General features: G+C 39.7%; 1 non-coding gene across 1 annotated transcript; it reads right to left on the bottom strand.

Annotated features, from left to right (window-relative positions):
* Positions 1 to 956: 956 nt before the first annotated feature.
* Positions 957 to 1,063, bottom strand: LOC132318731 (U6 spliceosomal RNA). Its single transcript, XR_009484364.1, has one exon. It is a non-coding gene; the product is annotated as a U6 spliceosomal RNA (small nuclear RNA).
* Between the last annotated feature and the right edge of the window lie 20,623 nt (positions 1,064 to 21,686).

Below are 21,686 nucleotides of genomic sequence, written 5' to 3'. Positions count from 1 at the left end.
CAAAGCAAAGTGTAACATTTCTTTATTTGTAACTCAATTTTTTCTGGTCTTTCTGGAGAAAAGCCTAACAATGTCAGGCTTTGGAGTCTGAAAAAACAAAGTAACAGCCAAAATTTCTATCAAAACAAAAGTGGTTAATAAAAGTCCCACTTAGGAGGAGTGGGGAGGTGAAACCACTCATAGGGATTTAAGCACAGAGACTTATTTAGCATCCATCTTGCATCTAATGGTAAAGGTTCAGTACCACTGTAGACTACCAGCTTACCTGTACATTAGTAGTAATTTAGAATGGGAGAGAGGATTTCTGAGCCCATCATCCTCACCTTGCCAGACCACTGTCCCCAAGCTATCTCTAAAGAAGAAGGGCCAGTAAATAAGACACAGTAAGCCTATGGCTTACATAAAGCACTCCGAGTGAAGCATCTGTTAATACGCGTATTAGAAATTTTCTCAATAGTGGGTTTTGCGTGTTTGCACAGCTGTTATAGATAGATGCTCTTTATCACTGCTACTTTTTGTTTTTTTAAATAAAGTGTATCATTATTAAATCACTGCTTTCTTCCCCTCCTCCTCTCCCAACCTCATTCTCTGATTTTCACTTATTTGCATTTCTATTCACCTTCAATTTCCTTCTTTACTTAGTATCTTTCTCCATCACTTCTGCTAGTCTTTCCAACCTCTCCTTTTGCTATGTGACTACTTCTTTTCCATTTTATTTTCTGGTTTCCTTGTGCTTCACTCTCTGCCAACTTGACTTTTTTCTCTTTTCCCTTTCCCTGCCATACATAAGAATCATAGAATCATGGAATATCTCGAGTTGGAAGGGAGCCATAAGAACCATCGAGAGTCCAATTTCCCTGCTCCTTGCAGGACTACCTAAAACTAAACCATATGACTAAGAGCACCGTCCAGACACTCCTTGAACTCTGACAGGCTTGGTGCCATGACCACTTCCCTAAAATATGGAACGCTCCACAAATTTGCATGTCATCCTTGCACAGTGGCCATGCTAATCTTCCCTGTATCGTTCCAATTTTAGTATATGTACTGCCAAAGCAAGCACAATTGGATGTCTGTCGGATGTCCTCTGTCCCTTTCCAACAATCCCAAATTAGCAGACCTGCTCAGATGACAGCAGCCTGTCCGTGGCTCATGCCGTCAGCTTAACAACCATGCAGAATGTGAAACCTCAGAGTTTGATCAATTTGCTGCCACAAGACCAGTGTTTGTAAAACCACGAGATCAAGCAATTAAGGTATGAAACTATGTCTAAGACATTATAGGCTCACAGTAGCATAAAATTTCTCCTTGTGGAAAATTACACTTCTTCTTATTAAGGAAGAGCCCAAGAATTTGTACCGTGACTGCCATGCCACTGTGCGCTATGTCACTGCTGAACACACCATCAACAACTTCCTATTAGCAATCCTTCTTGTATAAATGACATAAAGCCACCTCACCTTGTGAATTAACCCACCCTGTTCCCAGCAGGGTTACAGCACAGCAGCTCCCCAAAAGGCTTCAGAGGCAGTGGGTTAATGGATGGTTACTGTCCACATTGAGGTTCAGAAGGCTGGTCTCCACCACCTTCAGTAGGGTAAGAATTACATTCTTCTTGGACCCAAATATATAGGATTGAAAGCTGATGTGGACCATCACTGGCTTTTCCGAGAACCCATTTCATTGATTAACTGTACTCACAGCTGTGAAGCTCTTTTCAATATTCGGCTTAATTATGTCTTTGCTGACGCTGAAAGACCATTACTTTTTGAAATGCTTGTCATGGTCAGCCATCTAAATGTGTTTATTTTGCAGAACATGAATAAGTGATGCAACTAATCACAATGCAAGTGTTATGCAGCTTCACAACATTTTTGTTGTCTGGCATAATGACCAAGCTCAGAACAGGCGCTTGCCTGTTGGCACTGTCTCTCTTTCAGAGAATTTCCATTCATTTAGTAACTCCAGGCTGGCAGCTAAATCAGTCATGAATGGACAAAATGCATCCATCCACCAAAGCCACAGACCTTCATTTAGGCATATGCAGTTCAAAGTACAACCAAACTCTCCTGCTGAAAAGATTTTGGTTTTCAAGATTAAAATCCCTAACAGATAGGCCAGACAAGCTGAACACTTGAAAAATAAAATCAGAAGAAGCGGAGACTCCTACAATTGGCCTGTCAATAGCAACAGACAGATGAGAAAGGGGCTGACGGCAGACCAGCGCACAGCTACCTCTCCACACAGTATGCAAAACCGTGCCTGATGCTAAGAAAATAGTTTTGAGCTCATATTTGCAAGAGCCAAAACCAAGTATGAACTTCTTGTCTTTTCTGATGCTAAAATGGTGCTAATTTAAATTGATAAGAATATCTTTTTGCCAGAGAGGGAGAGAAGACCACTCTCTCAAGTGAAGCATTTTCTGACGTTCAGACTACCCCAGCACTGGGCAACCAGGTTTGCTCCCCTCCGAGCACAAGATCAAGTGAAGTATTTCCCCTGTACCTCCCTGAGAATACAGCCCGCTCTCTGTTTTTTTGAGCTGAGAGCAGCTTCCTCCACTTTGGATGAAACCCCACACCAGCCAACCTTTAATTTTCTACTTATCATCCAACAGTCTAAGCAAAGTGTATAAACAGCCTCTGAAAAAGGCTGAAGGAAAATCAACTTCTTTTCTTGCCTCCTGGTGAGTCACAGCACTGCTAGAAATGTAAAAAAATAAATATTTCTTTCATTTAATCCACATTTTCCATGAGGCTACAGATCCTTTGGAAGTCCCTGAGCAATATTAGTTCTTCTCCTGCCCTCACTGCTACAGTATTACACAGTAATGTAGAATTTGCCTAGTATTCCTTAGAATAGGTGAAACTGCCAACTGACAGAAAATCAACAGCCTTTGGTACATATAGTGAACTCAGGCAAAATAAAGTGGGAGCTCAAAGCGCTACTGAACTGTATGAACTCTGGGGGAATACACAAAAAGCAGGGAACAAGCAATAAATACAAACATCTATTTACTATGAAAGGCACAGAATAAGAAATGCAGTTAAGCAGGAAGTCCATTAAGAGGAGAATAATTCAGAACACCCATATGAGTACAAAATGCAATTATTGAGACAGGAAATAAGAATTAAAAAGTAATTATTATATTTTGCAAAGGGAGAATAAATGCAACTGAATCACACTCTTCAGTTCCTTGTGACTTGGGTTTTTTTGGTTTGTTTTTTTTATCATCTTCACTAGTAGATCCTCATGCCCCCCCATGCCCTCTCAAATCAATCAAAAATAGTAATTAAAAGAAATTCCACTTCAACATCCCAATATGCCTTTGGGTAACACCACATACAACGTCATGGAAATAGTTAGCAGGAAAAAAGCCAGCTATCAAATAACTGACTACTGCTCAAAGCACGTACGTTCGGGACTTGGGTCCTCGTTTACTACAGGACAGAGGCTTTCAGTAAAAGCCAGTGTGCCATAAACAATATTTCACCAACTGATTTTAAAGACCAGTTAAAAGCTGTTGTCTGTAACAGACCAGGTAAGCCAAACAATCTGTGTTCAGGGACTAAGCAAACCACATTTGCACTTGAAATATTTTGACCTTGGTCCCACAACTGCTCCCAGCAGAGGTCCAGCAATGCATACCGCAGCCCTTTTTCTCCTGCCTCTGTCCGAGTCCATACATGAGCTCCTGCATGTGCCTCTCTCTTTCACATTTAGAAAGGGAAAACATCTTCTCAGACCTCAGTAACAACCTCTGAACTTAACTGTCTGCTAGAGGGCAGGAGAAAAAAGACACAACAAAATCTCTTCCAACAGAAGCAGATTTGGTAGCCTTCAAGAAGCAGATGATGTAGTAAGATGTAAGGACAGTTCTATCTTTTAAATCATGTGCAAATGTCAGAAGATGACAGACAAAGAGAAAAATAAGCACAAAACAAATTCTTAAAATGTCAAGTGTCTTCCTGCAAACCAGATTACTGCAGGGCATGGGGCAAGCCAGCAGCAGGAGCACATGAGCTTAAAATGCAGCAGCAGCCCATGAACAAGAGCAGCGATGACGTTCACCAACTCCATATATGCCTCAGGATTACCTCTTCAGATCTCAGCAACATTTCCAGCAAAAGCCCCATCCCAATACAGCCCCCCATTCCAACACAGCCCCCGCTTCCACAGACTCTGAATTTGATTTTCACTGCAGCACAGTATAGCCGAATACTTCATGGTTTATGTTTTGTTTTGGTTTTAAGTCTGGTCAAAAGATACTACACATACAGAGCATCTTCTAGAGAGAGCTGCTTCAGCGATCAACAGTTCAGTAATAAACAGCTGGACCTACAGCTTTGACTCCTCTAGTACAAGAGTTTATGAATCTTGGAAAGCATTTTATTACATATTTCTTTACACTAGATGTGCACTGAAGCCAATTTTCTTCCAGTAATGCTTTTGGAGACAGTTTACTTTTCTTCCAAAAGTCCTACTAATTTTGCAAAAGAGAATAATAACCTGAATCCAACCAGATATAGTATAAAATATTTCTGCAGTACGACATATTTTTAATTCACTTTGATGTCTGAGTCACTGCACGTTCACTTTCATGATCATTTACACAATTAGGTTTACAGCAGAACACACATGCTAAGCTTCCACAGAAACTGAATTTAAAAACTAATTACTAATACGCATTCCCACCAAAACCTATAACACAAAAATGGTTCTCAGCCAGATCAGGGAAGTTAACAGATAAGGTACTTATCTAGTCCAGAATATGGCAAAGGAGTTACCAACCTGGGGAGCAAATTGAAGCAATAAGGTCCCAAAAATCAGAGTAATTCTGAACAATGGAACATTTGGAGAAGGCTGGTGCTCTGCCAGTCACACCATGAACAGAGGAAGACAAAATTCATTAAATAAATTATTCATTAGTATTTAACAACTCGGCGGTGGATCCAATATTTCTTTTTTGGCTAAAGAACAGTGCTATGAATCCATCCACTTGCAACTGCACTGCTGAAAAAGTTAATGTCATTTATTGACAGGTTAATTTATAATGTCACCTTAATTAAAAAAAGATTATCTTATCACTTTCTGACTGAAGTGAAACTGCAGGTGATTGGGAACAATGTACCTACAGGCTAATGAATGATTTGAAGCGATTCAGTGCCCAATTAACACCAGCATCTGGTTTGGGGATTTTTTTTCCCCTGTCAAAGCATTAGGCCTACATTAATTATACTTCTAGTTAGTAGTAACAGAAAGTTTCAATCTTGATGTTACCCTTCAAGCAAAAATACAGAAAATAAACCAATCAGGACCTGGAATTCACACAACCAGAAGCAAACTCCCTACCACTTGCACGCATGTAAAACAGTGGTAGGAAATCTTTCCTAGCCTGATTTCAACAACTATCCCATCACAAGACTAACTCAAGAAACAAATGTCCCTTACGTCCAAGACACAGGAACAGTGACCCATCTGCTTCCACCTGGAGGATCCTCTCTGAAGCCAGCTTCAAACTTTGCTTGGTCAAGAAGGCAGCTTCTTGAGGCTTTTTAAACTAATCTTTGCCAATAAAAAGGCAATTGAATAATCCACTGATCTTCAAGATGAAGCACAGCTGGGAGATTCGGGACAAGGGGACTTAGGGTGTATGGAGGAAGTATCCTTTGACTCGTTACAATCTCAGAGCATGTGAGATGAGTAAAGCAGCATTTGCCTCCTGTCTGTTTAGTAACACTGGATTTAGATTAGTCAAGCATAATTTCTGAAATACAATAGGGGTTTTTTTCCATAAAATGTTCATCATGAACTTTACTAACTCTGCAAGACCATACCTGTACAACTAAGATAAAAAATAAGACCGAATATTTAAGTCTGGACCTGGCTTGGCGTTTTAATACTGTGAGCATGGGTGGACTTCAGAACATCTCATTCATGTATCGTATGCCAGCTCTGTTATTGTTTAGGAAAGGTATGCTGTCATTTCCTTAGGGCACTCTTGCAATTACACCAGACAAGAGATGTTAACTTGATGTACCAAATGGTCACTTGAGAACAGAGTAAGTACTCATTCCTGAGAGTGATTCAGAAGCGGGGTCGAGCTCTGTAGTTGCCGGTATTTTGTTCATCAATCCCAGACTCACAACATTCACTGAATAAATTATTAAAGTAAATAGGAAAAAAAAAAAAAAAAAGGAAAGCCAAGTACCATCTTTGCTGCATAACTGTGTGATATTATCCTATATCTTTTCCTCTTCCTTTTTATTATAAGTGTCATTATCGTATCTTCTGACAGAAATTTATGAGAACTGTAATCAGCACTAGTTCGAATCCAAATACTGGAAAGCCTCGCAAGAAGGCTTCAATGACCATACGTATGCTCCTACCTGAAAATCTACAGAAAAAAAACCCAAACAAAATCATACCCTTGCTTCTCATGAATGCTCAATTTTAATTAAATGTCATCACTCCAACTAGATCACACCTCATCTTTCTTTTGGAAGCAAGGCAGAAAAAAAAATCTATGCTTCTGCCTCTTTTTAATAGAGTTTTAACTGTATGTCTAGGTTCCCCTTTGCCTTTTATTTACAACAACGATTTCTCGCCCTTCCGTATAAACTAAAGCAATTTTATCCAAACCCATGTAGCAGCTCTATGTTACTGTTGCCAAGCCAATAAATTAACAGACTCTTGGACTGATCACGCAAGGTAATTCTTTTTTGGCTGTTTTATCACTAACCTACAGAGAGCATTTCCCTCCCAGACCTTAAGCTCAAACTCGGCTCCTGGTCTGCATTACTGTGCTATTGCCTACCAAACAGTTTTAATACAAAGAAACAGTATCAAGTTTGTTGTTAGCACTTGGTTCCCCAAAAGTGCTTCTTCTCCTCAAGCTGTAAGAAGTCTGTGCTGCAGATTTAAAGGTTCAGGATTCATATTCTGCCAACCTAGAAGAAACTCAGAGTTGCAAAGTACTTTTCAGAAGGAAAAGTAAAAAAAAAAAGGGTGGGTTGTTTTTAAAGTTACTTAGGATTTTGACAGTGAATCCAATTCTCTGTTGAAAAAACCTTTAAGATACATGGGTAAAAGCCAAACTGTATGCATCATGAGCAGATGCATGCAACCTTCTGCTTCTCCTTACTCCAAAGGAGCTCCTAATCCAACATACTTTCACTGTCTCACACCTCTCTCTTCCTGCCATAATTATATCCCTCTGCCCCATGGACCAAACCTGGATGCTCTTCTCCGAGTTGTGCAGTCTCTATCCTTTCCCACTCAGTTCTGTTCCCAATACTCTTCCCTCCTTCACTGCATGGGCATCTTTTAGCACAACCAAGAAATAACCAAAAGAACAAATAAACACAGTGTAACATTTCTCTCCTTCCAATGTAACTAAAGAAAGGAAGTCTCTACTGAAGGCATATAAATTAATACCCTATTAAGAATGGTTGCAAATATTAAATGTTGACAGAAAGCTGGTGGTTGCCAAAATAAAGTATCAGCACAAACCAACTCCTATGCCAGCTATTCCTAGCCTTTAATCTGTACCTCCTTTCACAGAGATGGAGATCACTTTTTCAATACCATAACATGCATTAGGTAAATTAAGCAGTTGCCTGAACACCACTTGAAACCTCTCAGTCTTGAGATGGTAAAGAAAACAAAAACATAGCTTGAAATTATTTGTTAAAGCTGTAATAAAAATATTTTGGAAAGTACTGTCCACGCTTGATAAACTAGTGATGACTACATAAAACTAGAGCTGCCCAAGTTAAACCTCACTTAATTTCAAAATGAAGCACTTTGAAAAAGTGGAAATAAATGAAATGAACTCCATGGAGTTGCTCTGAAATGTCTGGGGGAGCAAATCCCTCCGGGTTTACTCACACATCTGATCTTGATCTCAAGTTTTCAATTTAACTCACAACATGGCTCCTCCCTTGGTTTGTTAGGGAGACATACACTGAAGTTAAATAAACGAGTAACAATAAAATGTTAAAATGCCTCTTTGGTTCAAAATGCCCATGTCCTATTTCTCTTACTTGGGAAAAGAAGAAGGGTATCCTTTATGAAGCATCCCTGGGACATACGACTAATTCCCCGTTATTTTTTTCCTTTTGGTAAACTACTTTGGTTATTTTCTCATTTGAAAGCTCCACTTCACAAGTTGAACAATACACACCATTCAGATTCACCAACAGCACTTCTAACAAATTTCATTTCCATAGCCATTAGCATATTGGGGCTCTGTCCACAGGGAAAACTGACCAAAAACACCAAAACTTTTCTTTAATTTTTTTCGTTTTCTACAGCAAATGAAGACTCTTTTAATTTAACAGCTAAATTTTTGTCTCCAGATGAAACGTTCAGATGTCTTTTTTTCTTTTTTAAATGGCAGTTGTTTTAAGCTTGGCTGCTCATACTCTTTTCTGTGCCATGAGCAAGCTAATGTCCAAACATCACCTGTCACGCGGTTTCAGCATTAGCATCATTAGAAGGCGGGGTGGGAAGCATCCCAGAGGGTATCTCAGGCTGGACTGCTGAATACAGAAACTCAGAGAGGAACAGAAGGGTAGGAAGTGCATAAATAAGGCCTGTCACTCATCAGTGAATCAGACCTGCAAACTGTTTTCCTAAGCGGCCTGAGGAGCTTTCCTAGGCATAGAGGAACAGTGACGATTATACCCCTTTCACAAACCTTTTTGACAGACATCAGGCAAACTTCCACTCCTCATCTGAGATCCCATCTACTGGATGCCCTCCTTGCAATGAACTCTGACACAGTGGTGTGTTGTACCTGAGTCAGAGGCTGAGGGCACAGACTTGTGTGTTTAATTTTACCCAACTCAGAAAGCCACAAAAAGGGACAGTCCTTTTGGGCAGCCCTCCCTTGTGCTGCATTTAGCAATCATACAGCCATGCCATAACTGAATGAAGGAGAGTCGGGGTGTCAACATGTGGTGCATGGGGTCAGGGAGGGTGGGAGATGGAGTAGCTTTCTACTGAATCAACAAACTGGTCCAAGGAAACACAGCCAGGAGCTAGGGAGGAGAAAGAGCTTGGCCATTTCTCTTGTCAGCAGTATACATTTAAAACATACCATATGTATGGTAAAACCACACCATATGCCAATAAAACAGAACTGGCAGCCAACAAGTCTCACCACTCCTAAGAGATTTGCCTTTGCTGCACCTGGTGAACCCAGTACAAGCGTGCATGCCATCCGTTATCTGAATGAGAGCTCAAAATCCTTCCTCCCAGGTGCACCCCTGCCAGCGCAGCCCCCTCACCATGGTCACACCTTCCCAACCGCCTGGGCACGCTCAGCCCCGGCAGCAGGAATGATTTTCCTCCTCTTCCCTCCCTCCTCTAAAATCCCAGTTCCCTTGCTTTCGATCCACTATTACTTGTCAACTGCTCCCTCAATGTATTGCCTTCCCTCATAGTTTACCATATATAACATGGTACAAGTTATACATGTGAAAATATGATACTTGTTTTGACAGCTGAAGAACAAAAAAAAAAAACCCTCTCCCCCCCCGCCCCCCCCCCAAAAAAAAAAAAAAAACAAACAGCAGAAATAAAAGTGCATAAATCAATGGAGAGAAACCAGGAATAATGTTTCACAGACAGCAGAAGACGGGAATCCTATTTAAATCAAGAACTCAGGAGCCAGAAGTACCTCATATTGAACAAAGGAATTGAAAACAAAACCCATTAGAAGCAATCTAGCCTTGCTGAAACATATACACACCATCGTTAACAATAATGATTTGGCTCTTCATGTGTAATCACTGCATGCTGGCCTCCCTCTATATTCGTAACAGCCATTAATGTCAAGAGGAATTGCGCACATGGGCACCGCGCTGCCCCTGTGTTGCTCCTCGGTCTGACAGCCTGCTCTGCAGAGAAAACCACCTCTCCTCGCCACTTCTTCCTTCTAATCCAACTCATGGATGGAAACAAGGAAACAGCTGGTGCAGCTGAACTGAGTCGAATTTAGAAAAATATGATTTCTTTTTTTCATTTTTTATAATACTTACAGGAATTTGGTACTACTAAGACAGCACCAGAAAGGTAAATTGTAACCATCTGGTCACACAATACTGAATGCAAGACAGCGCATACTGGAGCACTGCAAGGACAGAATCCATCACAATCAGCGCTTCAGATTTTGATGATTGATTTCATGGGTTATCATCACTTAAAAATGGCCATGAAGATTATGGATGCAAAAAATGCTGAAAAGAAACAAGTATCAATCCAGCACAGTTCATCCAAGATGTCCCACCCTTCCCTTTAAACAACATGGATGAGGGCAGGGGAAGCATCACATTCTGCCTCCCCACAATTTTGACAATACCCTCACAGGCTGACATTTTCACAGAGAAAAAACTACAAGACATCACTGCAGTACTGTAGGAAAGGTTCAGATAGAACAAATAGCATTAAATCACTCTCATCAATGTACCAGTTACAACACTTATCAACTATATTGTCGTTATAATCCTCAAGTGACTGAGACGCAAAAATAGAGGAGTCTGACTAAACCCTACTACATACAAGGTTGAGCAAAATTAAGTACATACTTGTTACCATAGCCTTAGTAGCTCAGATGAGCCACAAAACTATAAAAGCTAAGTTTTTCTTCATAGATGAGCAAAACCACCAGGAAGCTTCCAGGAACCTAACTCTAGAACACTGAAGGAATTCATTTTACAAAAATGTCTACAATAAACAGAGAATAAACTGTTCAATTGGACCAATACTTTATTTTCTAGTACATCTTATCTTCTTTTCTAAGCAGAACAGACCAAGTCAGTCACAGTCAAGCCACAAAGGTACAATAATTTCATGTCAGGAGGACACAGGCAGATGTATTTCTTGAGGTGGACTTATTTCACCCATTCACTTCATCCTAAAGCTATGTCAAATCCAAATCCATCACTACAGCTACCAAATCTAAAGTAAGATTTCACATAAAAACCTATAGAACTGTGAATTCCAAATGGTTTTGCCTTAAATAAAAGATCAACAGAAAATGCTTACATAGCTAAACTTTCATTCTCAGTTTTATAAAAAAAAATCCTGCATTAGGCGATTCTTGCACAAGTTTGTAATTCTCTGCCAGTCTCTCATGTACTTCTAATACTCATTATTTCCTCCCACAAAACCCCAGCTTCTATCCACATCATCTCAAGATACTTATTTTTGTCTTCCTTTCCACAGTAATTTCTGATTTTGCTATCTTCTTTGCAATGACTTAAATAACATAATTAAGGGTCCTTTAGATAAAGGCATAGAACAGAACAGTTCTCCAGATACCTTGCTTGTCAGTGTCCATCATTTTATTTAATTATTTAGCTAAGTAATATCCTATTACTTTATCAAGTATTTTATTACTGTATCAAGTATTACGTGACATAAGGCTAAGTTCCGTATCTTTAAGGACTATGGATTACATAGTCTTCTATTCCATTAGATCTTATTTTCATAAGATATTTTAATTAGCAATTCATTTACTTAGGTCATGAGAATTCAAGCAGGAAGTCACCAGGCACTTCCATGTTGTTAAACAAAACTTTTGTGGCTGATTTAATACACCCCATCCCCAGCAGGAGAGAAAGGGGGAGGGCACAAACAGCCAGAGGGAACAAGTCTTCTACATGCACGAGAACGACTTCTTTTCACTGCAAGCAAAGCCTGGTTCCTGATTTGACATCTGTCCCCAAACCTTTGCAGAATTTCTGTATCACTGAACATATTTAACTTGTCTGTAGTTTCCAACTCATTCTACTGGAAAAACACTTAATACCTGCAAAAATGAAAGAACGGGGAGAAGAGGGGTGTAAGGAAGGGCACCGCCACCACCCAGCAGGTAAGGAAAAGAGACGAATCCTGCTGGAGCTGTGAGGGGCTGAGCATCATCTTTTTAAACACACCGTGCTAACCCACCCTCTGGCACAGCGCCCTGGCCCCAGAGGTCTGGAACTTCAGTACGTCTATGAATATCTTTGGTACTAGAAGCTTCCATCTCCTGTCCCTTGAAAGGTTAATAAATTAGACTCACAGAAGACTGACTAAATCATAATCAAGGTATCCTTGCATTTGGAAAAATCCCTATGTTAAAACCCTTAGAGCTTTAGCAGTGCACCCCCACCCACCCCACCCCCCAAAAAAATAATAATCTGGCACACTTATGCAGGTAAGTAGCTAATTGTTAAAAAAACCCCAAACTTGATTACATATTTTGATTTATTTATAATCAAGAGAAGTTCATTCAATAATCACATAAAAGCCATACTCCATTTATCTGAACAAATTCTACAAGCACTTGATACCTCCCTCCTTTGCATGCAAAAAAGTACACTACAATTACAAGTTAAACGTTACATTCTGATTTTAATTTGGTATAAAGAAATTCCCTGTCACTGAGGAAAATTATTTGGTGTAACAGCAAAAAAATCCAAAACATTGCTTTGTAAGTTAAAAAAATTCTCTTTTCATCAGTTATTTCAGCAGACAAAATCATTCTCCACTTCCTGCAGAGACGAGATAGCCTTTGCAGTTTTTCAGTTGCTTCTTCACATCAACATGCAGGTTACTATGGAACGCCAAACACCTTCATGGACAGATCACATACCTTCACCCGGCACCAGTAAAATTGTCTCTTCTTTAGTGATAAGTCATCTTTGAAACCATTTTTAAAAATATAAGAAGGAAAAGCTCTGAAAACTCCTGCAGCTTTAATACAGCCTTCACAAAGACAGATCACCACTCATCCTTCACTGTCATACCTGTGACCTCAGCAAATATGCAAAAAAAAGTTATTTTTAAATATTATTTTTAGGAACCTAATTTTTGAACTCTCTTTGTGATAGTCTTTAACACAGAACAAGTCACTAAACATGTTTATGGAAATAAGCCTCTAAAAACACTCAGTGTTAAACATTAGATGACTTAGTCATTGTAAAAGACTATCACAAAGATATTTCATGAAAATATCGTCTCTAAAAATAATCTGTAAAATATATTATGAAAGATATTGATATTTATGACAGTATTTCTAATAAAAATGATAATTTTTATTTTATAGCAAAATATTATTCATAAAGACATGCTCTTTGATTAATGAATTTAACATCCTTAGTTAGCCTTTCTGTGGAAAAATAAAATCATGATGGATACACGCTTCCATATTGAAAACATTTTGACAGTTGCAGATTACAGCTTTCTCTGCTCAGTATCCCATTATGAATTTGCTTTCTAATTGCTTTTTGGAACGCTTATCTAAACCTACTTCCTATTCAAAATAACGTGATAAACCCTAAACCACACCTAGGATCTGAGCAGTGAAGAAAGAAAATAAAGTGTAACGTATGTATTGCAACTGCTGTTCTTTAGAAAGGAAAATGAGCCTTAAATAAATTAAATGGAATAGGAATAACTCATTCTCCCACACCAGAGAAGAATCGCTGTCACAGGAGGAGTGAGATTCACGAGCAAGGCTCAGGATTTTGAGAGCATTACAGAAGTTAGTTGTCTAGATACTGATCTTACACCCTTCCACTTATTTATTACACAGAAATGTACACAGGGACTGAGCACTAACTACCTAAGTTCCTTTGCAACTTTCTCCAAACATCAGCATATTAAATGAACAAACATACCCAAATCTCTAAAATAAAGGAATGGGCCCTGCTTAGCTCCCTGCTCCAGCCCAATTCAGCCCCGGCACTGCAGGGGATGGAGCCTGTCCCGCAGGGCTACCAGCCTCCATGCCAAGGCCAGCCCTTGGGAGCCACCTGGCTCACCCTCCCACATTCTGGCTTTGCTGTCAGGATGACAAACTGCCTTCCAGATAAAACTATGCACAAAAGAGTGAATGGACAGAGACACAAATCAGAAAAAGCCTGCCCATCGTGTCTTCCCCTTGGCTCAGTTATGTGGCTAAAAGCCATTCGTATTTCAGAACTGCAAAGCAACTATTTTGGTATATGAGACGAGGATCTGCACAGTAAGAAAAAATACACCTGGGACTTGGACCTTGGTAGCATTTTCATAAAACAAAGCCCCAATTCTTTTAAATACTACTTAAGGGGAAATGAAAGGGGGGGCGGGGGGAAATACTGCTTAGGAGGGGAAAAAAGGGTTAGGAGTGAAACCAAGTTTCTGCCTGAAGCAAACGGCAATGGATAGCAAGAAACCAAGTCGCTACGTGCCACTTCCACTTCATTTTTAAGGAAGCAAGTTAGTACTGTGCTCATAGAAGTAACAGCGGAGTTTGGGCTAGAAAGACAGATCCCATAATCACTTGGTGGCTTATGACTCAGCAAACAACCCCATTCAATTCAACAATGATGACAGTAAAACTATCACAAAGTATGGTAATATGCAAAATTACAGAGTGGATTAGGAGAAAAATGCTAATATTTTATCGTGGTCATCTGTATTCAGGTCTCAAAGAAAGACAGTAAATCTACAAACAACAATATTTACTGATTACGTAAGTTTTCTGTTTCAGGTTTACTAAGGACCACTGGCTTTTTGAAATTGAGCTTTAAAATCTGTTGCAGGGATTCTCAGTTATATTAAGTACAAGTTTGAAACACACTTTTAGAAATAAATACAGCTTTCAATTAAAGCAGCATAATATATATAGCTTACCTCTTTTTGTAGCTTTAAGGGCAGATGTTACATTAACTAACAATGTAAATGTGATCTATTAAACACAAACCAGCTCCTTAACGGTTTAACTGACCAAGCACCTTTTCTTTTGTGCATTGTACAGAGGCTACCAAAATGGAGTTCCTTGCCCAGGATAGAGTCAATGTGGAAGTGAGAAGTTACTACTAAGCAGCAACCAGAAGAAATGATAAAATGATTAAACAGTTGTCACACTCAGATACAAGACGATGAGAGAGGATCCTATTATTTCAGAAGGTATATTACTTGGAAATGCAGCAGTTCATCCAAGTTACACAGCCGTGTATAAATTGTGAAAGCAGAAAATTTAATCAAAATCATGACTAAAAGTAGTAGCTACTGCATTATGTTTCTTACAGCACTAGTAAAATAGAGATGGCAGATACCTTCATCTATGTCCCAGAAAACTAGTTATGCATGATATAATCTATCATATCCAAATACAGCAACACTTTTTAAAGATACCTATTTCACTTCAGTGTGAGATTGTAAAGGGGGAAAAAATAAATCAAATTCCCATAGCCATGCATGTGTATGTATATCCATGTCCATGTGGTGTGTGTGTGTATCTCAGAATTAACCAGATTAGATCCTAAGCATCTGTGCAGAACCTCATCTATGTGTTTCTTTAAAACATCACGTGCCCCACCACATGAACAACTCCTAGTACTTCAGCCTCTGAAAACAAACCAGTGAACACATTTTGCCCTGTCTGAAGAAACATCCCAAACCTTGGTGTCTCCTGTCTTTAACTGGAGAGACGTGATTACACCTGCAACAGAAGCCAGCAATGCTGAAGCCATGTTCAACTGGTCATTCAGCACAGCATAGACACACACACAAGCCCACCAAAAAAAAATAAAAGCAATAGCTTGTCATCAGTTAAAAGGAGTGGTGAGAATTTCTTTCCCAGTATCCAGGCTGAAATGTCCTTTCCTAATCTGAGCTTCAACTCTAACATTTCCCATTCTCTCAGCTGGATTTGTCTGTTCAAATCCTTATACTTCCAGGCGCAGCTATTGGGCACTATCCTGTACGACAACGGAGACCCTGTCCTCCTTGACTATGCTTACAACATACAGTATTTCACCAATATTTAATATACATACCTTTGCTCTGGCATAAAGATGATCAGCAACCTAAACTTCAATCTAAATCTGAGCCCACAAAATACAATCTTAATAGGAACCGTTCTTTCACTGAGTGCCTTTATGGTTGCCATGGATATTCCCCCACAACTAATTTTTTTTTTTTTTCCTAATTCAAATGGGTCAGGTTTTTGGTGAGGCTCTAGCAAACAAGAAGGAAAAGAGCCATCTCTGATTCTTCCTTTCTCCACACAAACAATATCCCTAATCTCACTCCCTCATAGCAAGCTTCCATCTCCTAACAGGCTCAAACGGAAACCCCAAGCCCCTCAGAAGCACACCACCATGGACAGCCTGCTTCAGAGCAGCACTCCGATACCTGCACTAGATTTTTCTGTAAGTAATTCTCGCTTAGTTTTTTTCACTACAAATGTATGATATATATTTACATAGCTTCTGGAGTAAAAACACGCAAATGACATGAAATGTGTGTAAGTACAAAGTTATTTTTCAGGCATTTTCCTCCAGAGCATGTTTCCTCAATATCAGCACGTTCCATTGCTCTCTGAAGTACAAAGGAAGAGGAAACACAGGTACTGGAACATTTTTGTGTTACACAGTATTTGCAATGCTTTTGCTCACCTCAGCAGCATTATGTGACAGCCCAGACCAATTAGTTTGTCACCAAAAAACAGAGCTAAGATCATTTGAGAAACCAGCACTTATAGGACAAGGGGAAAGGATAAAAATTTTTCGGAATTTTCTACTGAATCATGGTCTAGCTTTCAGGTAGCCTGGAAGAAGCTTCATGGTTTCTTTCAACAAATTCTCACATCACAAATAACGAATGAAAATGCATCTTCAGCAAAGTTGACCATGTCTCCCTGTAAGATCCCAAAAAGTGCAGAATATGAGTGCAGACAGTACTTGGCTGCTCACCACTTCTGAGAGTATGAAGAAGCAGCCGGGGGAACTATCAGTCTCCCGGCCCCATCTCAACACAGCAGACCAAAACCATGGCTATCTGCCATTGCCTCTTTACCAAAAAGATACAGGATAGTGACAGGATTGAGGAAAACACTGCTACTGCCTTTCATTACAGTTTGCTCCAACTCCCACCACTTTCTGCAGGCAGGCTCCTCTCTTGCTTTACCTGTTTTTGTGTCTTGTTCACCTTCTCTTCTCCCTCTTTTCCATGTTCCTGCTACTGCGGCGTTCGGTGTTCCCTATTTTCGATTATTTCAGTAGTTTTATTTTTTCAGCTGGTTTTCAACAGCTCATATATTTTTTAGGGTGTAATTTATCTAATAGTGAGGATTAGCCCTGATTTCAGCCAACAGCATCCAGAGACCTGTACAAATACTCTGCTTTGGCTCTCAAAAGCAAGCCATAAAATCAGAGGTTAAGTTTAACAAGGTTTCAAGCTGAAATCCACTTCAAACATGCACGTGACAATTTCCTCATCCACACTCTGTCATTGTAGAGACCCAGCTTTCATCCTCTAACCAGCTGGCAGTCCCTTTCAGCCTTTTCTCAAATTTCAACCACGGCCTCTTTTCTTTACACTCATACAGTGTTTTACCCCATTCTTTTCCCCAGTATTCATTTCCTACCTTCTTTCCTTAGCAAATTATACTTCAATTCTTCTCATCTAGATCTGTCTCCTTTCTTTTGGGAGCTCTCCACATCTTTGAAGTTCCATTCACCATTCTCCCACCACCTCCTCTTTCTCTTACCTACTGCCTCTTCTCGCTTCTGCTCACCAAAGCCAAGAAGAAACACAGGCATCACACCGGGAGCATCCATATACCACCATATATACAGGTACCACGACTGCAGCCCTCAAATGCTGCTCCTGAGCAGGAGGAGCTGGGCAGAGGAGGCAGGTGGGCTCTGTGGAGCCGTATGCCCTTCAGGGGTTGAAGGGGCTCCTGGAGATCAGGAGGTCCAACTCCCACTAACTGGCGGGCCAGGAGATCAGCTGATGCCTCTCCCGGCTATGCAAGACAAGGCCTTACAGACCCAGCTAAACTGAACATCCTATATGTTAGAGGATGAATAGAAATAAAAGCCACTTTTAGTTAAGCAGATAACAGAGTCACTTTTCGTTTTAGTTGAAATGGAGATTTTTCCTGTGTATTTTATGTTCGTCTACATTTTGCCATACTTAATAGTGTTCTGGATAGCATGTCAGAGCACAGGGTGACGGAGAAAGAGGCACACCTTCTCATCAGCTTTTGATTGTGAAATACAGTGTAATGGACCCTCATCAATTCAATTCATGCTAGTTAGACCAACACTGAATTATTAAATTATTGTGAACACGTTCCAGAACAAATAGCATAAAAGGATTCTTAACTACAAAGTGTACTTTGCTCATTTGTGTTGACAGCTGTAACACAACTATAATTATTTATTACACTCTGTAAATTACAATCTTTTTTAAAATATGAACCTTCGTCATAGCATCAACCATTGCAGTTCTGCTGAGCAATGCTGAAACTTGTTTTTTAATTGTTTTTTCCTGAATTCTTAAGTGAGAAAATTAGCAGAGATGTTCTGGCATATATAACAAAGATACTGGCATGGTGAAAAAAAGGAGTAATTTGTACCATACTTCTCATAAGAAAATAAATTTTCCTAATAAAAATACAAGACTCCTCATGACAGGCTTTTTCTATAACATGAGATGGTTTGGATGGGGAGAGGACATATATTGAGATACCAAGAAGATTGTTATTAGCCTGATAGCAAATAATTTATGTCTATTTATACCATACGGCTTTCCACTGAAGTCTGCAAACTCAGATGGGAAGAGAGCACAGAGCTGTACTTAGGAATAAGCAACATTTCACTAGTATTTCAATAAATGTGCTATTGTTTTTTATTATTATTACAGATACTTCTGTATCACTCAGATACAAGGTACAATAAATTGAATTGTTTCTGCACTTTCAGTATGACAATAAATCAAATACAAACCCACATCTGGCTTGGACCAGGACAGCATGTATGGAAGAAGGGTTCCAAGCCAGTGGCAAGCCGCCAACCTAACCTATTTAGAGTTGGAGAAAGGTCACCTTGTACCTTGTAATCCAGGCTGGTATGACCCAATGGAATCAGTAAAACTGAACCATGCATCTTATGAAGGGTAACAGTTACATGCTTGCATGTATTTTGGGAGAAATAGCTAATTAAGGAATGGCATTTTGTACATGGAACCTGTTGTTAAGAACTGCCATTGTACTTCAGACAATGCTGACCAAAATATTCATAGAATTAAAGAAAGTTATATAAATCACACTTCAGGCATTTAAAAACACAGACTATGTCCATGAGCCTAGTGGGTTTTTTAAGGCCTTTTAAGAAGCAGGAAATGACTCTGTTGGAGGGGTCAGACTCACAGTCAAAACACTATTTCTTCTTTAGGTGATGTTAGAAAAAGGGCCTATGCAAGTCTTGCCATGTTCAAATGACAATGAAATCTACACTTTCTAATTATATTTCTGTAGTACCCTCTAGCCCAGACCACAGCCAAGTCATTTTTATGGTGCATGTATATAAAACACAGCGTTCTAGCACAGTAATCCAGTACTCCATCAAGTTACACAAAACTGTTGCAATTGTCTTCAGCGTTAGAAAGCACATGCTAGACAGGAGGCCTTTCCAAAAGCAATACTCCACCTCAGACAGAAAGGAAGGACCAAGCTAAGGCACCTCTAGTGAAGTTCCAGCCCGCCTAGATTAGTGTAACGATGCCTTCTTCTGCTTAGAAGCAAAAACATAGGAAAAGAAGTTTCCTCTTCCCTGCAAAAGTCAGAATATTAAAAAAATGAAATCAAAGCAAACAAATAAAGCCCTTCCCCACCCCTAAGCTGTCAGACAGACAACTGGCAGGAGCCCGGCAACAATGGGGAAATGGGCTGGAACTGGAAAAGGTTACTGGCTGCATGTATTTCCCTAAGGCAGGATCAGCTCTGCCTACATCATTCTGACAACTGTCTAACCTATCCTTAAAGGCCCTTCAGGATGAAATGTCACCTGGAAATGTAACAGAGTATGTGTACTCCATCACTCAGCCTGCTCACAGAAATGCAGAGCAACATCAGACCTCTGCAAAACCGGAAGTTTTGCAGTGGAACTGGTGACAACCGGAGGGAAGTTTTCCAGCTGTACCCTGCTTTACTTTGTGTCACCTAATCCAGGTTCTCCTGGTATGTTCATTACATTATATCAAGAGTCATATTGGAAGTTAAGAGACAAAACAACTACTGCATCTAATTTTCTTCTGAAACAGCGATAGACTGACTTGGTTTAATGTGCTTTGTTCTTGATCAGACTGTTTTCTTCTAGGAGCCTTCAAACAGTGTAACTATTTTCCTCCAATATTTTTCTTGAAGGAAGTCAAGCCAACTAGTCTACTGCTCTGCAGCTTGCACTCTCCCTTAAAGGGAGGGGGGAAGAAAAAAAAAAAAGGAGGAGATAACTGGAGGGTGAGAGACAGTAGCATATTCTTTCCTCAGCCCCTACCAACCTTCAGTGACTTCATAAAATGAAAAATTCCAAAAAGCTGTACTACCCCCCAAAGCAAACCCTCCTCCTACAACAAGCTGCCACCACACGTGTGCCACCACGAGAACCTCTGGCTCAAACTGCCAGCCACTGCATACAATTTGATATTTGAAGTTACCTACAACTGTTAAGGCCGGTTGGTACCCTCTGTGAGTATGGCTAGCAGTGAGCTAGAAAACATTTCTTGTGTGGATGTCCTCCGCAGGCAGGCTTTGCGGCACCTTCTGTAAACTACATCCCTTCACTCGCTTTTATGATCTACACTATCATCTACTTCTGTATCTTCCTTTATTTGTCATACATCCTGAAATGCTCTATACTGTGGCATTTCATATACAGTGCATCTTTTGTCATAGCCATTTTACTTCCTCTACTTCTGCATGCAAAAGCAGTGCTTGTACCATTTCTCAAAGGTTTTTAATTTTATGCATTTTAAGAAGCTTTAAAAGAAAACCACGAGACTGCCAGAAGCAGTAATGACTTCTTCACTTCCACAGAGTACTCCATCATAGTTAACACCCAATGGAGTATTTGCAGGTTTTGGAAGAAGAGGGCCTAGCCATCATTGTACTAATGTAAGGCATTTGTCATTGTGAAGGTCAGCAATTCTTTCTACATTACTGAAAAATATGGCAGACAGTACGTAATCATAAGCTTTGTTATATAGCATTTGCTAATAGCCGTAATATTCCACTGTCTGCTCCAAGATGAGTAAGAAAAACCAATATCCCCATCTCTTACAGATACATTAAACATAAGCTTTTTAGTCAGCATATACAAGGGCTCTTCTTTGTGCTCTGAAGTCCACTGAAAGATTGTACTAGTTGCAGTGCTTCTACTGCTGAATGTTTGGAGAAGAAAGATGAATTGCTGTTGAGCAAGTTCCTGAAAAGACCCAGAACCAGCACCTTTCCTTCTTTTTCCAATGAAAACTTGCTGGCTGTAGTATTTGCATTTGCATGCTGACAAGTATTAAACTTTGAGCTTCAAATTCCTACTTCGGGGGATTTCTCCGGGCTCAGTGCAACAAAAAACTTAGACTCATTTTGCCCACCCTTTTAATTTTTGGTAATCCCGGTTCCAGCTTTGGGTGATTCAAAACAGCAGTGTGTTTCTGAACAAAGGCCCACATATTTTTACGTTTCTTATAGCTAAAAAGTAATTCAAAGATATTCAACAGATTAGTGAATATGGACTAAGTGCAATTTAATGAATAATAGCTTGTGAGAAGAAAACCTTACATTTCTGAAAAACATACAGCACTAAATAGTCCTTAATTTCCACTGTTGAGCACTACAGAAAGAGCTTCAGTATAGA

Source organism: Gavia stellata, chromosome 1 (genome assembly GCF_030936135.1).
Source record: "Gavia stellata isolate bGavSte3 chromosome 1, bGavSte3.hap2, whole genome shotgun sequence".
Lineage (NCBI taxonomy): Eukaryota > Metazoa > Chordata > Aves > Gaviiformes > Gaviidae > Gavia > Gavia stellata.
Note: the sequence above shows the minus strand (reverse complement) of the source record. Positions and strands in the feature narration are given on the sequence as shown.